The sequence below is a fragment of the Sceloporus undulatus genome, chromosome 3 (assembly GCF_019175285.1).
Source record: "Sceloporus undulatus isolate JIND9_A2432 ecotype Alabama chromosome 3, SceUnd_v1.1, whole genome shotgun sequence".
Taxonomy (NCBI): domain Eukaryota; kingdom Metazoa; phylum Chordata; class Lepidosauria; order Squamata; family Phrynosomatidae; genus Sceloporus; species Sceloporus undulatus.
In genome coordinates this window covers 225,200,661-225,218,988 of record NC_056524.1, presented here as the reverse complement: position 1 = coordinate 225,218,988, position 18,328 = coordinate 225,200,661, and the positions used below count along the sequence as shown (strand labels likewise).

Genomic DNA, 18,328 nt, shown 5'->3' with positions numbered 1-18,328 from the left:
CCTAAATCTCAGCTGAGCTGTGGAAAGCCCACTGGATGGCCTTAGGCAAGTCACACTCTCTCCAGCCAAAGAAGTAATGGCTGGAAATGGGAAACCTCCTGCCAAAAACTTTCTATAACTTCTTTCAAAATTGATTTGAAGGCTCTTAACAACTACAGAAGCAGCTGAATAGTAAATCAACACTTATGTAAATCATGTTGATTGTTTCAACCTACTCCAATTGGGACTAGCAACTGAATTTAGGTTGGGGTGGAAATCATGTGGCCCTTCAGATGTTGCTAAACTACAACTCCCAGGAGCCATAGATAGTATAGCCAATGTTAAAGAAAACTAGAAGCTGCAATCATGAAGAATTGGGCATATTTATCAAATTTGCAGATGACACCAAACTAGGAGGAGTAGCAAATATCTCAGAGGATAGGATCAAAATTCAAAATGACCTTAATAGATTAGAAAGTTGGGCCAAAGCTAACAAAATTAATTTCAACATGGAGAAATGTAAGGTACTGCACTAAGGGCAGAAAAATGAAATGCACAGATATAGGATGGGGGACACCTGGCTCAATGAAACTGTGTGTGAAAGGGATCTGGGAGTCCAAGCAGACCACAAGTTGAACATGAGTCAACAGTGCGACACGGCAGCTAAAAAGGCCAATGCAATTTTAGGCTGCATCAATAGAAGTATAGTGTCTAGATCAAAGGAAGTAATAGTGCCATTCTATTCTGCTCTGGTCAGGCCCCACCTGGAATATTGTGTCCAGTTCTGGACACCACAATTCAAAAAGGATGTGGAGAAACTGGAGCATATCCAAAGGAGGGTGACTAAAATGGTGAAGGGTCTGGAAACCATGCCCTATGAGGAAAGACTTAGGGAGCTGGGGATGTTTAGCCTGGGGAAGAGAAGGTTAAGAAGTGGTATGATAGCCCTGTTTAAATATTTGAAGGGATATTATATTGAGGAGGGAGCAAGCTTGTTTTCTGCTGCTCCAGAGACTAGGACTTGGAGCAATGGATGAAAGCTACAAGAAAAGAGATTCCACCTCAACATTAGAAGGAACTTCCTGACAGTAAGGGCTGTTCAACAGTGGAACACACTCTCTTGGAGTGTAGTGGAGTCTTCTTCCTTGGAGGTCTTTAAACAGAGGCTGGATAGCCATCTGTCGGGGATGCTTTGATTTAGATTTCCTGCATGGCAGGGGGTTGGACTGCATGGCCCTTGCGGTTTCTTCCAACTCTATGATTCTATGATTCTATGACCATCTGGAGCACCATCCACCATGGTTTCCACCCTGAATAAGGTTCTAAAATGAAATGCGGGTAATCTAATTGAAACATATTGAGATGAGCAAGCTTTTTAGAAATAATAAAAGTAATTGTAATAATAATGACAATATTTTTGAAATTTCAAGCATGATAATTTTCACAGTAAATTATGTGCTTGGTAGACACATATTGTTCTGCACTACTAATAAAGTGTTGATCCTCACCTATGAACTCTGTGAAAGAGTTGACCTGATTATCACAGCACACTAGGAAGGAAAAATAAACAATTGGAACCATATAATTATGACCAACCAAGGATTCATCATATGAGAAAATGACATTAAATAAACCATCCCATGGTAACAAGAGGTTTTTGAAAATCCAGTAGCATCACTTACAGTACAGCAGGCAATTAGTTTTAATTAAGCTCAAATTCTGACACACGGTTTAAAAATCCCTTCTTTGTCAATGTCCAGCTACACAAAAATTAGTTCATTTTGTTCTGCCAAAAAAGAAACAATGACACGTGTTTTCACAATTCTACTCACAACGTTGTGGTAACTCTTCAGCTGCCTTTGTAAAAATAAAATTAATTAATTTGGATGTGAAAATTTGTTTGGAGAAAATGCACAGAGTACTTATTCCTTCCAGAAAACAGCAGCACATCATTACATCCATAGGACCACACAATGAGATTACATTACATTGTGTGTGTGTGTGGGGGGGGGGGGATTGTGTGGATAAAACTAGAATATGAACTCATGCTCAGAAAAACTGAAACAAGAATTATTTGCATGATTGGTTGTTTTAAGATTGAGGAGTAATATGGTGGCCACAGGCAGTCCTTCATACTATTACTCCAAGATCCAGCCTCTTCTCACCGCCATGCTTGTCTGATATTAAGTTGATATTAAAAGGGATTTTAAAGGCATGAACTGCAAGAGTGTTTTCAATGTGGGAAAACAGCCATATCATATAGAGATCTGGGACCATGTTTGTTGATCAGCATGGCATGTAGCCAAGGAGAGATGGATCAAAATCAGAATCTGCACAATCCCTTCACTGATAGGAGCAATTGTGGGTGATAAACCTTGTATTTACAAGTGAATAGAAATCCATGTGTACCTCCTTCTGGGAGAAATACTCCTTTGTCCACAGACATTTGCTGTGATTGTCCAACCATTCCCAATATTCCTTCACATTTTTCTCCCCTGGGAAATCCACTCTCATCCCTGAATAAGTTTTGTAGTGTGTGTGTGTGGGAAAGAGAATGCAAGACCACTAATGGCAGCTACAGACCCTGGCCCCAAGACTGCAGACACATGCAATAAACACTACAACAAAACCTGTATATATATGGTTCCTTTCACCAAAGTAATTGCAGTAACAATGGGACTTGTGTGATAATATCTTCAGTGTGTGCATTCTCTGTACCATGTTTACATGCAAAATTATGCTCCTTAAACAGTCATGAAAGAGTAATTGTATTCATAAACAAGTGAAGAACATACATCTTGTCTAAAGAAAAACTGGCAGTAGTAAATGCAGTAGCACTGGTATTGATGGTGAATGTGGCTCTTGGTGGGTTCAGGGGTTTCAAGGAAGAGAAAGCCTTCCTTTCCCCAGAATAAGGTGTCAAAGTGGCTTACAAAAAATAAAACAGATACAGATAAATGCACACATCATTAAAGATGCATTTAAAATTATTGTTAAAACATTATAAAGCTGTCTAGAATTAAGGACAGTTTAGACCATCTCCCCTAAAAGGGAAGGATTAAAAGAATACTGCACATTATATAAAAAAAACTCTTTATTTTAGCGTCAGTCAGTTCTCAGAAGCCTGTGAACACATGACTGCAGAACAGAGGAAACAAGCAGTTGCCAAATTGTCAGAAAACTAAAGGGAGAAACCAATTCGCTCATTTTATATTCAATTATATGTTGGAATTATTAAATCTAATCATTTTAGGAAGGGAATTTCATAGCCTGGAAGTAGCCAACAAGAAGATCCTCTGGCCTGTTCCCAAAATGAACCTGAAGCTTTGGTCTCTACACACAGTCTCTTAATTTATTAAACCTAGAAAGACGATCTGAAGGGTGCTTCTCTCTCAGTGACAAAGAACTACAGTGTCAGTTTGGGTGAGAATAAATTTTTACCTGTTTTCTTATCTGCTGGCATGATTATGGTTTTGAAACAGGTTGTGTCATAATTTAATATATTAATTTCACTAAATGATTAATAAAATTGTATTTAGTGCATAATATTCTGTCCTTTTTTGATGCATAGTGTGTGAGAGATAGTGGTACAGACACAGATGTGTCACATACCTATGGAGCATGCTTTAGGCACTTCTGGATATAATAATGGCTACATATGCACTGCAGAAATGGCATAGTTTGACACCACTTTAACTGCTATAGCTCAGTGTTATGGGATTCTGGGATTTGTAGTTTTATGAAATATTTAGCCTTCTCTGTTAGAGAGTTCTGAAGATACAACAAACTACAAATCTCAGGATTACATAGCATTGAGCCATAGCAGTTAAAGTGGTGTCAAACTGCATTATTTCTGCAGTGCAGAGGCAGTCATAGATTTCTAGCCAATTCCAGATTAAAATTGTGGTTTTTGCTACCAAGAAAAAATTGTCTTATTTCTCTTCTAATAAATTAAAAAGCTCTAACTCTTCATATATATGCTGCCAAAGTTACAAACTGACTGCAGTCTAAGAAATCACTTTCCAGACCAATACAATTTAAAGCTGTATTTACCTTCAGTAATGATCATAGCATTACAAGATACTTGGCACTTTCCAAAGGATAACTCTTAGAGTGCCATTTTGGCAGAAAGTGAAGCTTTCAGGTGTCTGAGATAAATAGAAATGTCCATCAGGCCAAACCATTTTAGAGAGATGCCTGCTGTTTGTATGTGGAACACAGTTGTATCTTTGTAGGCACATGATGAGCAAAGCTTCACTCAAAGCAAAAGACGTATTAAATCTCACGGCAAGAGAAAAAGCCATTGGCTATTAAATACAACTGGCTGAATGGTATTTCTAGAAAAAGTACACTTGAAAGAAAGTTGTTATTCATTAAGTGAATTATTCAACAGACTCATGCTTCCTGCTTGCTTTCTTCTGACAGAACTCCAATTGAAGTAGCATGCACTGTCTGAATAAAATATGTAGGAATGGTAAGTATTCCCAATGAAGTTAATGTGAACATGATGGAATACCTCAGTGTCACTGAGACAAATGAGAAGTTCTGAGTGTTTGTCAACATTTTTTTCCTCAGTAGCTGATGTGGGAATCATCAACTGTCCTGATTTGGCAGGAACTATCCCAGTCAATCCCACCTTTTCAACTGCTTTAAAAATGTCCCAGTTTATCTTTCATTCTCCTGCTTTCCCTCTTTGTCCTCATGTTACTTATACTGCTGCAAACCAAATTCAGAGTGCAAAAGTAGTTTGCACTCAGTTACCTCAGCAGGGGAAAATGACAGGAGGGGACAGAATCTTGCCCTTCATTGTAGTTTAAGGCAAAAGCAAAGGGCTGTCCTATCTCCTAGCATATCTGTTCTTCCTCATTAATAATTTTTGCCATCTTGATGACACAGTCACATGAATTTTAGTTTTTATCAATGAAATGTTGGAGGGTTTGTGATCAGTAATAGGGAAGGGCTCCTTTCCATACCAATTTCCCAACTCCAGAGACTCAGGTAGCCCAAACTTCTTTTCTCACTAGAATGTACCCTCACATTGTAGAAGAGCCTTGAAAAAATGGCAACCTGAAAGGAATAGGAAAAGGACATATATTTTCTCTGTTTCATGATTTGGGTTGCACCTTTTTTTAAATGTCAGACTGTAATTTTGTAATCTAAATTGTAAATCTCAGGAAATACCAGTAAATTCATAGCCAATTAATTTGTTAGGTCTTGTAGAAGGAATTTTTTTCTTTTGTTTTTCTCAGCAAATGGGTGAGTTTCTTGAGATACTCTTCACCCTGAATGCCAACATAACTTGAATGTGCCAGAGTTTGGAATTAATGTATGTGAAACTAATTTGTTACCTCAAATTCAGTATTGAATGACATGCATTTAATGTCACTGAAATGATTTTTGTGGACCTGAAACACATGGGCCAAAGGTATTCTTTGTAGTGTTGTTGGTAGCCACGTGAATCAGAAAAAAGAGGTAAGGCTCTGTGTTCTTGATGAGCTTCAGCAGTTTGTCAGTGATATCCTGGATATGCATGCCAGGAAGACAGCACACTGCTTGATTTTTCTAATCCAGAAGGCGCATAGTCCCCCTATACCCCCTTGCAATGAATCCACTGCCACCATCACATTCCTTTTCTTCTCACTGCAGTTGGAGGTTAGGTTGGCTTCTTCCCTGGCATGTGGTGTCTCTTGCTGCTGGTCTCCTTTTTGCTCTTCTTTATCACCATTATCTTCAGGAAGATGTAGGAAGTGATTACTTAGTTGAAACAGTTCCAAATCCAAATCCATGGTCTGCTCCTGACAGTGACTGTCCCCCAGGGTACTCCATCAGTGTTACAGCCCTCTTCATTTTCCTTGGCAGTTTCATCCTGTGTTTCTGTAGGACCAATTCTTCATCTGTTCTATTCAGGGAGTCTTCCTCTTAATGCTTTGAAGAGTCTCAGCACATAGCTGAAGTGTGTTGACTTTCTCTTCCAAAAGAGCCACTAGTTTGCCCTTGCCCTTGTCAGTGAGGTTTTATGGAAAGATGACAAACATGACACACACATTGCAGCAGACAATAATTGGTCCTTCTTCCTCCATTCCTGTAATTATTTTTTTCTACTTTTTTCAGACTAATAATTCTTACTGATAAGACTATTAACACCTCTGACCCTCAGACATTGAACTCCAAAGACTGTGGTTGCTAGTTCCATCCCCAAGCAAGTCTCAGCAGAAGCTCCACTCCCTTAGACCATGTGTTCAGGCAGAGTATACAGTCATAAGCTCAGGGGCAAAAAGCAAAGTCCTGAATTTCTGTTTTAATGTTTTCAAATTAGCATTGATGCTGTTTCCAAACTCTGGCCTGGCCTGGGATATTAAGCACTTGAATCTGAGGTGGAACCATTTTTGTGCTTATTCTTGTGCTACATGCAACGAAATGTCTTGTTCCACCTTGGTTGACATAAATCAACATTACTGATTTTATATTGGTTTTGAGACATTTCTCCTTTGTGGCCTTTTCACTCCAGGCTTGATTTGTGTGTTTTCTGGCTCTTGTTTCTCTACCTAGACAAGTGTCTTGATATTAGGCTTGTAAAAAGTCATTTCAGAGAGTGATAATATGAATCTGTGTTTGGGCACAGTTTATCCAAAAGCTGAATTTCAGAATGAATCAGAGCAATTTTGACCAAATCAGAGTAAATTGGATTGTGTTGGGCCAAATGGGTTACACATTGAATTGTGCCACCCTGAATAACGAATGGATGTGATGTGGTGTGATGGGGAAGGTTCAAGTGGAGCTGGAATGAGAGTAGTAACTTGAACCCATGGCAAGTGTCTCGTTGGCATTTTCCTGAAACTTTCAATTGCAGTGTTTGTCGGGAAGATCTGTGTATGTAATCACTGCATCCCTCATTCCCTGATTTTCTCCATTACTTTGCTTAGTGTCTTCTCTGGGCTAGCTTGAGACTAGACACAGACTTTGAATACTTGGAAGCTGTGCATGTATATCATTTGTTTGTTCCATGGTAGCTTAGGAAGGTTTTTTCCCTCATATTCCTGTTTCAGAGCTTCTTGTACATATGTGTTTATGAGAGAAGACCTAGGAAAGGGTTTCATATTTGTTTTCCCCTTAGTTTAATTTAATTTAACCGTTCTTGAGTTCTGTTTGTGGAATGTATTTGTGAGATAGAGGAGGTTTTTTGATGGTAGGATTGCATGAGCTGGCAACAGTTTCTGAAAAAAAATTTCAATGAAATATAGAGAACTTCAGACATTTGTAAAAACAGAACTTTAAAGCTGCCAAATGTGAAAACCCCTGAAACTACTGGTCTGCAATTTAGCAGAGTTAGGGGCTATACAGACTGTGGTCTGCAGTCACCCCTTTACATGCCAAATTTGGGCCGTGGCCACCTCATGCCACGGCCCTGATCCACCCTCTGGACAAAGCAAAAAGGAGCTGCAATCGTGGTTCCTTTTTGTGCCCCCCCCCATAGCTGCAGCGGTGCGACTTTATGATGCTCCTTCAGTGCTGCATCATGTGGATGCAGCACAAGAGGGCATCAGGATGGCGTGAGCTGTGTGGACTGGCACGTACCAACTGGGGGCAGGGTTAGGGCATCCAGCTGTACCCCTAACTCCGCTCACAGGTTGGCACAAAGTGCCGGTCTGTATCAGGCCTTAGTCCCCTCAGCAGAATTTACCATGCTGCTAAGCATAATTAAGAATAGTGAAGAAACACATAAGTTATAGTTGTTTAAGTGTCCCCATAGAAGTGAATAGGAGGAGGAGTGATCTGGATTTCCAAATCATGATCTGGGTCAAGTTAGATCAAGTCTGGGTTGATCTTAGATCAGAACATGATCCAAATTGCTGCACTGAGCCTGAAATTGGGTTGGAAGGGGGGGGGTGTCACACACAGCCCTGAGTCTAATATCCATAGTGCATAGGTTTGGCACACCTGAGTGCATGGCCCTGAGTCTCTAGTTTTTAGGGGGTTTATTCACACTGGAGAATTAAAGAAGTTTGACACCACTTTAACTGTCATGACTCTATCTTGCAGAAGCCTGGGATTTGTAGCTTTACAAGATTTCCAGTCCTCTCTGTCAATAGTGCTGGTGCTTCATCAAACTACAAATCCCAGCATTCTGTAGGACAGAACCATGGCAGTTAAAGTGGAATCAAACTACTTTGATTCTGTGGTTTGGATATACCTATAATCATATCCAGATGGGAGATGTATTTACAACTTCTCTAGTTTTTGTGGGCTCAACTCCAGGCAAAATAAAAGGTCTGTGTGAAACTCTCCAGTTTACCTAGCAGAGCAGAACCTTGATACAATTTGCAATGTTTAATTGATTTGTTGGTGCAACTTGCAAGGACTCCCCAGGAGGTCTAGTCTTTACATAAATAGTTGTGGCAGGGCTCATCCTAAGCTCTGCTCTGTATGCATCTACCTTCTGGCTAGAAGCAAGTAGACTATACTGAATGTTCCTTTCCCCATCTCGCTGTAAGTGACTGAGAAGGAATAATCCCCACATTTCATCTTGGTCTGAGAACAAATGCTTCTCTCTCTCTCTCTCTCTCTCTCTCTCTCTGTGTGTGTGTGTGTGTGTGTGTGTGTGTGTGTGTGTGTTTGAATGACATGCTGTGAACAACTATGGTTGGTACCCAGTGCATAACACTTAATTACATCCACTGGGGCTATCCCTAGGTCTCTGGTTTTGGCTTAGACACCCCAGGGCCTGGGATGATCCTAAATTGGCAACTTTATGCTTATAGAAAGTCAAAGTTTACATTATTCACATTATTCTTTTCTGTTCAGTTTCCTTCCTTTTCTCCTGGGTCCATAAGTGATATGCCTTGCCTTGATAAAGGCTGGGCAGTGGGTTTGCTGCCTGACCTCTGCCTGTTAATACTTATCATTGTCACAAGTTTTCTTTGTCCTTTCCTGTCATCTTTTGTATCCTGTTGTCTTTCATTGGGTCTGAAGGCCCAATCCAGCAAACAACTCCTATCTGAAGTTACACAACATGAATATGTCAAAGGAACACAAATTTCTGCTTGCTAAAAGAGATTTATAGTCTTCTCTATGTAATGCTAGGAGCTTATAGTGTTGCATAGTCTGGAGAGCGTAGAAATGACATTCACATTTGTTGTAAGCTGCATCAGACAGAGGAGACTGGAAATGTAAACATTTTAAATAAAAATAACTTTGTTTGCAGTAAGATGTTAAATAACAGGGCATCAGAGGACAAGGGGAACCAGTTAACTATTTTGGATAGACATGTCACTGCGTGAATTATCCTGCTCTTACAGTCTGATATAGATTCACTGACAAAGGGAATCGTGCAACCCAATTATGTGTATTAACACAAGCAAGGCCCTGCTATTGCATGAATCCATGTGGGTTCTGCTGACCCATGGCTTACAGGCAAGGCAATGGTACATCAATTGTACCTGTGTGCATTCCTCTTATTGTTGTGAGCCTTCAAATCATTTCTGACTTATGGAGACTCTAAGGCAGGCCTATCCTAAGGTTTCCATGGCAAGATTTGTTCAGAGGGGGTTGACAATGCCGTCTTCTGAAGCTGAGAGAGTGTGACTTGCCCAAGGTGACATTGGCCCCATACAGACAGGCCAAAATAAAGCTGCTTCGGGTCAATTTGGAGGTATGCTGTTGAAGAACACTGTTGTACACCACGTTGGCTCCCATTCCTCTCCTCTTCCAAGTGCAGATCACTTGTCCTAAATTAGATAAGAACAGAGCTCAGTCCACCATCTTTAGCCACATTAACAAAGACTTTGTTATTATATATAGAGTGGAGCCTCCGCATACGCGGTCTTTTTATAGGCGGCTTTGAGCACAGGCGCTCAAAGCCGCCGGCGCGTGCGGGGCAGAAGGGGCGGCGCGTCCCATTCAACTGAATGGGCGCGCGCACCCGTTGCGCCTCGTGCACTGCCACGCCGCCGTGCACAAGCCCCATTGTTTACAATGGGGCTCGAGCATAGGCGGAAATCGCCATACGCGGCGGGATCCGGAACGGATCCCCCGCGTATGGTGAGGTTCCATTGTATATCCCTAGGGTGATTATGGCTTTCCCTTGTGAAGGTGGCAGAGCATAAAGTTATATCAGTGCACTGTCATGAAAGTATGGGGAGATGAAGACAGACAGATACCACCCCCCCCAATAAAAGTGAACTCTCCTTGTAGCTCCCTAAAGCCAATTAAGAATTGTGTCAGGTGTGAAGTTGCATCTAGGTTCTAACAACCATTATCAAAATAGCTGTGTGAGAAGGTACAAGTTACTTCCTTTGGCAACATTGGAAAAAAGTACTTATACTGTACTTTCACAGGAATAGAAATTGTGCAGCCCTCCAGATGTTGTTGAATTGCAGTTCCCATTATGCTTCACCATTTGCCATGTTGGCTAGACAACAACAGCAGGAGGGCCACAGAATTCCCACTTGTGCACTAGAATAATTTCTGCTTACACTGCCATATAGGCCCAAGAGGACTGAGTCCCATGTGTTTGTCTTAGCATGGGATTTGTTTCTATTTCAAATGGTATCAAAAGACTGTACTTGAATACATCCTATATTCAAGGACTTTCTAGTCCAACTCTAGTGTGAAGATCAAAAGCTGCAAACAAAAGACAGCAGGCGGCTTCTTGTTGTCTATCAACATTCAGTAGCAGCACAGCAGACAAGTCATCTGGTCCCAGAATTCCCCACTATGGTGAGGCAGACTTCTGTTCAAAGTATTATTTCTAAATCTGAATATCTACATATAATTTAGCACATGTAAATATTATACAAATTGATGCCCTCTTTTTGGTTATGTATTCTGTCTTGAATCAATGAGTAAGTGGCTACTCTTGTCATGCTCACTAAAATCTGTTCCAACAATTTACTGAATTTCAATGTTAAACAATTGTAATCCTGTGTATATGAAATCTGTTGGCTTTCCTGGGAGATAAGGGCTGCATACTGTTTGTTGCAGGGTTTGTGAGTCATCACTGGTATTTTAGGATCAGTGCTAGCAGCTCCAGTGCCTTGTTTTGGAAAACAAATGGCATAAATCCGTGGTCCTCCACCAATGGCATTTGTACTACTGGTAAAATGCAATCATAGGGTAAGTGGGATGCAAGATTTTCATAACAAATACTAATTATTGGTGTTTTGGCCATAGCAATAACATTTATTCTCAATAGGGATTTTTAGTTATATTTTTCTGTTTTACAGTTACCAAAAAAGGCCAAATTTATGTCCAAAAGTAGTAGCATTTTTCAACTACCAATGGAATTACTTACTTTGTTTTCAGTTACTTCCAACAATACTAGTACAATTCCTAATGTCCTTGAAAGTTAACATAAATTATAAATAACTTAATGCCAGTAAATCATGGTGGGTAAGGAAAGGCTCTCTAGGTGTTGTTAAAGCACAGCTCCCATCATTCCTCCCCATTGGTTGTGCTGGCTAGGACTGATAGGAATTGCAGTCCAATAGCATCTGGAGAGATACACTTGCCCTCCCTTCTTGAAAACATTCAGTATAAATATTTTTCTTGTACGACGTAAACATCTCTATTTCTGCCATAGTGAGCCAAGCTACATCAATCATGAATTGCAATTGTACAAAACACATCATTTATTTTTTTTAAAAAAATATATGCTTTAAAAAAATGGGGAAAATATATAAAGTACAGTACATATATATTAAGACAGTGCTCTCACTCTGAGATTCTTGCTTCTTACCCTGAGATTAGCAAAGAGGGGCCAGGCCCTGAGATCTGGCATCTCTAGTTCCTCAGCTGTTTCCTACCCCAAGAAAAGAATGAAAGGATTTTCATTTCTTCCTTGACTATAATGAAGAACAAAAGCTAAAATAAATAAATAAATACAACCATATTCTCTGCCTAGAATATTACCACTAATCTGTAAAAGAAGTTGAAGATAGTTTTAAGCATTGGCAAGGGAGTTCTCAAAGGTAATTTTGGCTGTAGGTGAACCCTTTGTTCTTTGGCTGCAGCAGGAATGGATTGAAATTGTGAGGAATTTTTAAAAACTAAATCAAATGTGACTGATAATGTGGAGAAAAGCCAGACAGATAACATGGACAAAAGCCAAAATATAAAGATTGCAAGTATGCAGGATTCTGTAAAAAAACAAATAAAAATAGCCTCTGAGGTTCTGTTGTTTATGCTTTCTGACAAGTTAACACATTTCCCATGAAATGCAAAATATGTTTTAATGATCTAAATTGCCATGTTCTCTGCTGGTTTTGTCTCTTTCCCCAAACTCTTTTCCTCCTCCTCCCCATCACGCTTATTTGTAGCACATTAAGACTAAAATGACACTACCAGATTAGCACCAAGGAGAGAGTAGCCCATGAGACTTTGCATTGGGGACAGGATGTTTGTCTTTAGGGACCCTGGGTACATGCTTGCATTCTCCATTGTCAAGCTCCAAAGTATGAAAGGCTGTGCTTTAGTGAAAATGTACCTTGGAGAGGTTTTTTTTTAAAGCACTGAAAATGAAAACATTTTCTATATATATGGTAGTTTTGTACCATAAAATGCATTTGTAAATTGAAAGTCACTCTAGGCAACACAGAAATGATTCTATGAATAAAATAAAACTATATGAAAACCCCACACATGCAAGGAACAGAAATTACTGTTTGTGGATCACAAAGCTCATACAGAACTTTTAGGCTGTGTTTCTGGAGTCTCCTAATGAATTTAATGGGATGTACCTTTGAGTAGACATGCATAGTATCACAGTGCTAAGGTCATTTTCTGTGTCCTCCCTGGATAATTGGAAATTGCACCTCTAGTTTTATATCAATATTATCAAAATTTTACTCTTTAATATTATCCTTGAATCCAGGGAACAGAAACATTTATGCTTTTAAATAATAATGAACCTCATTTATTCTAGCAATATGTTGAGCATATAAAGCCAGCAGATTCATGAAGATTTAATCAAAAGTCAGATAACTTATTTGACTGCCACAAATACTTGGGTGATGCTGTTAATGACTTATAGATCACTCAATCCTGTATTTTATTGATATATTATTGTAACCACGGGACTGTGTTGTATAACTGCTACAGTCCTAAAGAAAACCTCACATTATATTTGCCACAGAAACATTCCTTGGACATCAGGAATTAATTATGATATTTCAGTTGGTGGAAACAGACAATAAACACACTACAAGGTTTACGTGGCCAAGGGGAATCAAACCTACCAATATTCCTCTGCTACAGGTGGTAGTTATTTATTTGGGACAATGGATACGTGTAGGTCTAAAACCACCATTGCCATTCTACACTGAAATTTTGCCTTGAGAGTGGTATGTTTCTAAATGCTGAAACTTTCTAATGTGCAGATGCATCCTTTACATGTGCTAAGATGAAACAGCTGCCTCTGTTGCTGGGTGGTAAGGAGACCAATCTGACTAATCAATGCAGAGAGCACCTAGATGTTCTCTTGCACAGATGAATGGGGTCACTAAAGATTATGGCCAGATTCTTGTTAGGGCACTTCGCTAGTATAAAATATTTTTGTGCAAGATGTTGCACGTTATCAGAGGTTCCCTAAGAGGGTCAGCCAATCATTTTGCAAGCACACAGAGACCCCTTTCCTGCCCAAGTTAGCTGGTGGCATAAGTTGATTTGACTATTGTGCAAATGGGTAAGCTTAAGTTCTTGGTACTTCTTGCAAATTGCTTGTGCAACTGTGTGGCTCTGTGTAACTACACTGACATGTATTTTACACTGTGGAGAAAGTATTTAAGATCTTGTTCCATATATTGATTACTGGGTATCAAAATGCCTACTGGATTTTGTGCACCAAACACCAAGTCCAATATCCCACCGTGAACTTATGTTGTATAAAGCTACATGTCTCAATCCAAGTTCCCAGTCATTCTACTTAACCTATAACTGGATTTAGACCCCAAAGAACTTGAGGCAGTCATGGTATCATTGCAAATTATTTCTGTTATCCCACTCCCCTTCTCATGTTCAGGAGATGCCTCCTACATCTTATCTTTCTGCAAGGTAGAGTTTACTGTTGCCACCACAGGCCAGCTATTCCAACTGCTCTACCACATCATCTGTCAGAATATGTAACAGGCCTGTGAACAGGAGATTTATCATTCCAGCTCTGTTTTGACATCCCCCCTATTGCCATTCACTTTGGGGCATTTATATGCACTTTCACATTTTAGGTTCTTTAGTTTGAAATAATCTAAAATCTTTCATTATCTTCTCAATACATAACAATGGGCAGTTTAAGGAGAATGAAACTGGGAATGAGAAATGAGAAATTTGCCAGCTCTTTAGCATTTTGACTCATTTCAAGAAATATATTCAGGGGTAGCCATGCTGGCCATATAGCAAAGTACAGTAACATCCAAAATCCATAAAACAGTGATACCTTTATTGGAACAACCAAAATGCACAAAATACATGAAGCAAGCTTTCAAAGTTCCACTGACTTTTTCATCAGCCAAAGGTGTTAAAAAATAATATAAGAGAAAAAAATATATGCAAAATGATGATTTTAGTCACAGGTCTGTATTTTCTCAATGTCTTGTTGTGTTGCTGTGTGCAGAAGCAGTCCCTTCCTCCTTCTGACTATGTGGCAGTGTAAAGATTCAATCCTTGTACAGACCAGCACTTTGTGCCAGCCTGTGGGCAAAGTCAGGGTGCAGGGTCCTGACTCTGGATGCCCTAACGCCACCCCTAGGGTGTCATGATGCCACGTGCCATTCCAGATGGTGTGTGGCACCATGATGCATCTCCAGTGCTGCATCCACATGATGCAGCATCAGAGGGGTGCCATACAGCTATGCTGCTGCAGCTATGGCACCCAGAGGCCATTACTAGAAGGTTGCAGGAAAGAGCCGATACTGATCAAACAATTTGTTGAGCAAACTCAATAAATTGTGCTCTAATATCTGCATTTTTTCTGCATCATCTTTTGGCCAAGAAGGAACTTCTTGACAGCAAGAGTGGGTTGGCATTGGAAACAATTGCCTAGAGAGGTGATGGGGTCTTGTTCTCTGGACTTTTTGAAAAAGAGACTGGACAGCTACCTGCTGGGGTTGCCCTAGCTGGAGATTCTGCACTGAGCAGGGAGTTGGTCTCAGTGATCCATGAGGTCCCTTCAAACTCTATGATTTGGTGTTTCTAAACAGCAAGTATATGAGATTTGTTTTCCCCAAGACTGAGTCCACTGCACAAATAGTACAGTATATGTAGTAACAACCCTACCAAGTGTTGCTAAAGCTCCCTTTCCTTTTGTGGGCTCATATTGTGCCATCTCTGCATCAGGAAGCCTGATAACAAGCCATTCTGACTCCCTTTCTGGTTATGTCCCTTCAACCCCAATGTCTGGAGACTCCATCCAATGGTTTTCTTGGCAATATTTCTTCAGAGGAGGCTTGTTATTGCATTCCTGAGAGGCTGAGAGCTTGTGGATCAAAGATAGACTGTAGCCACACTTGGGAAATTCTACACAGATGTGTTAGCTTAATAGCTGTTGATACTTCTCTTACAACCCCCTAACTTGTTTAATTTCCCTTTTGAAATGTGGTGTAATGGTGCAGTGGTTTGTGCATTGGACTATGACTGGAGACCAGGATTCAAATGCCATAGAAACCTACTGGGTGACTTAGGGCAAGTCACACACTCTCAGCCCCAGAAAATCCCTTGATAGGTTTAGCTTAAGTTGGAAATGACTTGAAGGCACACAGCAATAAGGCAAGAAGCCAGTTTCACATCTTCCTACCTTCCAACATGTGGAAAGGGACACGTGCTGCCAAGCAACATCAGAGCATGGTCAAGATAGCATAAAGTTATTAAGGAGTAAGAACAGAAAATTTAGGAGCTGTCTGACCATGGAACACACTGTCCCAGAGAGTGGTGGAGTCTCCTTCTTTGGAGGTTTTTAAAAAGAGGTTGGATGGCCATCTGCTGGGCGTGCTTTGATTGTGTCTTCCTGCATGGCAGGGATGACTGGATGGCCCTTGTGGTCTCTTCCAACTCTGTGATTCTAGAGGCTGCAGCAGTTTGCTTTTGCCTGATTTTACTGGAAAGGAAAAGAATCCCCCCCCCCCCCCGCTCATTGAGTACAAACTACTTTTGCACTTTGAATTCAGTTTGCATCAGTATCAGTATGATGAGGTCAAAAGAAGAAAGTGGGGAGACAGAAAGGAGGACGTTTTAAAAAGCAGCTGAAAAAGTGGGATGAGATAGAATTAGTTGGGACTGTCCCTGACAAACTGGGATGGTCGGAGGTTGTGTATCTGACAGAGATAAATTCTGTGAATGTTTATTATGGAGAAAGACTGTTTCTTCTCTCTTGTTTTGGTTCCTTTGGAAATACATTTCACTAGGGCATCCTGAGTTGTGGACCTGGAGGAAAAGGAGAAAAAGTCGTGGACTTTTGTCACTCCAGAAAGAAGTGTACCTGTTTGTTCTGGAATGGCAGCAGGGCAGAAGAAGAGGCTCAGTGGAAGAAGGTGCTCTTTGCACACAGAAGGCCCAAGGAAAAGAAGGACCAAGGCAAAATGGACAGATCCTCAGCCTAGGCTCTGAGTTTGAAATCCTAAAGAGCCAATGCTAGATCAGATTAGATACAGGAACAAAGGTACTCAATAATTTGACTCAGGAGAAGGCAGCTTTCTTTCCCAAACATGTTTTTCTTAGGTGTAAAACAGAAGCCACAACTGATACGGCTTAGAATCTCAAGAAGCCATAATATGTAGAGGAACAAATGTTAAATTGGCTGGAAAGGGGGAGGAATTGCACACCTTAATCTTTGATAAGTGAGCCTTGCAATGAATTTTTTGCAGTGTGGAGTGCTTTCAGAGCATCAGGAATCAGTAATGCCCTTTCCATGTAGGATTATTCATTCTGTCCCTCGCCCTTTCAGCCTGGTTTTCCAGGTGGCTAAATTATGATTTTATTAGTACAGTGCTTCATTTTGGAAGTGAAGCAAAAGAAATTGTATCCAGGAGTATATACTGCTTGATTCGATGTAGGCTTTGCCCTCGCTACTGATGCTTCAGAGCAGCTTTGGGCATCCCAGATGAGGATTGCAAGCTTTGGTTTCTTTCAGGGCCATTCAATCCTGGTACCTTTGGCCCCATCGACCCACAATGTGAGCTTTTGAGAGCATCCAGTTCAAGTGCGCATTTGTTTGCAAACTAAACCAGTGGGAAAGAACAACCAACATGATGGTGGTGGTAGTTTTTAAGGTCTGACAAATACCATCATCCTGCAAGTCCTGCATCTTGTTTGGATGCAGGATGTGTGTGTGTGTGTGTGTTAAAAAGTTGGATTTCTGGGCAATCAGAGGCCCAACTTTAAAACTTTGAAAGCGCTTCTGTTGTGTTCCACCACAACTTTTCTTTCCCCGTCAATCTCTCTGCCAGAAGGGCAGGACAGGCCCCAAACTGCCCAGGGAAGTCCCCAGGCACCTGATGGAAGAAGGCCATCCATCCATCCATCCGTCCATCCCCTGCTCCCCTCCGCTCACAGGCCCCCTCCCAGCACCTCTGACCCTCCGGAGGGCTTGGAGGGAGATGGCCTCCGCATCCTTGTGTTTTATACATTTCTATAGCCATGGGTCTTCATCACAGGACGCTTTCTCTCTCTCTCTCTCTCTCTCTCTCTCTCTCTTTCTCTGTGGATTCTCTTTTGGGAGTAATAATACATAAAATAGGATAAGATAAGATAGACAGACAGATATAGATAGATATATTCTTTTCTCAATATAAGGACTCACTTTTAGGGTAATAATACACACACACACACACACACATACATGGACTCACTTTTGGGAGTAATATATAATATAATATAGATAAACAGACACACACACACACATCTGTCTGTCTATCTGTATTATATTACATATTATTACTCCCAAAGTGAGTCCATATATATATGTGTGTGTATGTGTAAGTATATTTGTTAGGTTGTGCATGTATCATTACCCCCAAAAGTGAGTCCATATATATGAATATACATATACATTATATTTGGGGGTAATAATGCATAAACACACAAACACATACATACATACATACATACATATGGACTCCTGCGAGTAATAATATGTATATATATTTACACGCGCGCGCACACACACACAATATATATATACACACACACACACACACACAGAGAGAGAGAGAGAGAGAGAGAGAGAGAGAGTATATATCTCCCCAGACTGAGTCTACAGATACCTGAAAAGTGAGTCTTTCTGTCTGTCTGTTTGAAACGAAGTCTCTAAGGCCAGGGCAAGCCGAGGAGGAGGAGGAGGAGGAGGAGGAGGAGGAGGAGGAGGAGG

At 40.5% G+C, this 18,328-nt stretch overlaps 1 protein-coding gene and 1 long non-coding RNA gene across 1 annotated transcript; one reads left to right on the top strand and one right to left on the bottom strand.

The window, feature by feature from the left end:
• The window catches only part of LOC121925404 (glypican-5-like), a 715,763-nt gene that overhangs the window by 82,631 nt on the left and 614,804 nt on the right, over positions 1 to 18,328 (top strand).
• On the bottom strand, positions 9,575 to 18,324 carry LOC121925407. Its single transcript, XR_006102871.1, has 3 exons — positions 18,225 to 18,324; positions 11,714 to 11,819; positions 9,575 to 9,704 (listed from the first exon to the last, which is right to left on the bottom strand). It is a non-coding gene; the product is annotated as an uncharacterized LOC121925407 (long non-coding RNA).